Genomic DNA, 2,089 nt, shown 5'->3' on the forward strand with positions numbered 1-2,089 from the left:
ATGCCGCAAAAACTACATCTGTGACAGAAACCTAACATTCAAAAATAACTCAGGCCTCCGAATGTCCCCAATGCCAACAAATCTCTGAACCAGTCAAGCCGACAGCCACTGTTAGGGGCAGGTGAACAGCTTCAAAAGCAACTCAATGTGAAGCCGATCCAGAGGGGCCGTGCAGGGAGCCCTGAAACCTAGGTGGTTAATACAGATGGGCCACGGAGCCATCTGTAGGCCTCCCCACACACGGTTTTATTTCACACGAACATTTTCCATTTACATTTTGTCTTAGGAAAGCAAATGCACATTCGGTGAGAGAAAAACAGGTGTCACTATCTCGAACCACAAACAGGATTACAGAAAACATGGGCCCAGATGCGGCCACACTGAGATTCGTTGGCTTTTCTGGCAGGCCCCTGGCAGGCGCTGAGAGGAAGCTTAAAAATACGTGGGGTAAGTTCTGTGTTTCCCTCCGTCACCACCTGGACTAGGCTCCCTGCGCTTGGCCGGTTTTTCTCTGTGATCCAGTCATGGAAGGTTTCCACGAGGAACTCCAAGGGCGTCCAGGAGCCGGAGCCGGCCTCGGGCATTGCCTTCCTGTTCATCGGGGTGTGGAGGGGAATGGGGAGCACCGCGATGGCGCAACCCGGGCAGCATGCCGCTGCTCTTCCCCACGAGGCTCTGGCAGAGCTGATGGGCAGCGCCCTTGGCCGTGCCATAGCCGATCATCCCAGGAGTCCCGTCCAGGGCGGCCTTGGCACCCGCCAAGGTCAGGAGGCCTCCTTCCTGGGGGTGCTTGGTGGCCAGGTGGCTGAGATGGCGGACGTCCACATGCTCTGCTTCCACATGAGGTCACAGTTTTTGAAGAGAGACATGGACTTGGCATTGCCCCCGGCCCAGCCTCCAGCCACACAAAGGATTGCATCCACCTTCTCTTCGCCCAGGAGCTTTCCAACCTCAGCGGTCACCTGGTCAGCCTGCTCGGTGAACGAGTCTGTCAACCTAACAACGTCACTCTCGTTGGCCTCTTCGTTCTCCACCACGTCGATGCTGGCCACTCCCCAGTCGCGGTCCCGGACGCCTGCACCCAGCAGGAGCCCAGCGCTCTCACCGCCACTGCCGCCATCCTGCGCCTCCCGCTGGTCCCCTCACACCGGCTTTTGACAGGTGGTCCACAGTTGAGGGTTCAGCCAGAAGAACAGAAGGGCAGGATTCATCAGCTGTCCCCAAATCATCAAGGCAGAACTGGGAGAAATTTCCCTTACCCCTTTCCATCCACGGTCTCCAGATGGCCCTATTGTGATCCCCCAGTGAGGCTCACCCATCTGATATAAGCAGGTACAGGGAACACACAGATGGACAACCTCCCCTCTCATCTGTCCTATGTTTTAACCTCCAGCTCCCCTGAAGGATTTGCAGCCACGGCCTCCAGGCCCTGAGGAAGATGAGCACGTGTCAGCCCTGCTACTCCTTAGCCAAGAAGAGGACTGGATGCTAAATGACACAGGCATTCTCTGACCATCGTCTTTGTTTCTTGGGGCATATAAGGTAGGCTTCAGACCCATGTACCCCGTTGTAAAATGCAGATGGCTCTCCACTAGCCATGAACTGGTGTTAGTTCCTACATGTTGATCTCAGATGGAGTTGCAGACCCAGATTTCTGAAGCATCAGCCTTATAAAGGAATAAAGCCTTGCACAGTGAGCATGACACATAAAATGGGTCCCTGCCCAGAAGAGCTTACACACTAATACGTATACGGGCAGGAGCAAAACATGTTTTTCCCATACGGCATGCTGTTGAGATCTTACTCTTAATGGTATAAAGCTTTGTAAATCCTCCAGATTGAAAGATGAATTGAGGGAAGCTGGTGTGTGTAGCAGGAGGCATTTCAGGCTGCCTGTAGATAATGTGACAAGCCCAGAGACTCATAACCAGAGTTACTGCGTGGTGGGTCCTGCCAGGAGGGGCAGGTGCTGCTACTGCTGAAGAATATCCCTTCAGACTGTCCTCTCTGATAGCCACTGAGCCTAGGCAGCCGCCCCGCCTGGCCCAGCCCACACCCACCTCCAGGCATCTTCCCCCTCCCCACACCC

At 54.8% G+C, this 2,089-nt stretch overlaps 1 pseudogene across 1 annotated transcript; it reads right to left on the minus strand.

Annotated features, from left to right (window-relative positions):
- Positions 1 to 326: 326 nt before the first annotated feature.
- LOC307102745 (dihydropteridine reductase-like) lies at positions 327 to 1,120 on the minus strand (annotated as a pseudogene). Its single transcript has one exon. The product of its transcript is annotated as a dihydropteridine reductase-like (transcript).
- Positions 1,121 to 2,089: the final 969 nt, after the last annotated feature.

This window comes from Cnephaeus nilssonii (assembly GCF_951640355.1).
Source record: "Cnephaeus nilssonii genome assembly, chromosome: 7".
Lineage (NCBI taxonomy): Eukaryota > Metazoa > Chordata > Mammalia > Chiroptera > Vespertilionidae > Cnephaeus > Cnephaeus nilssonii.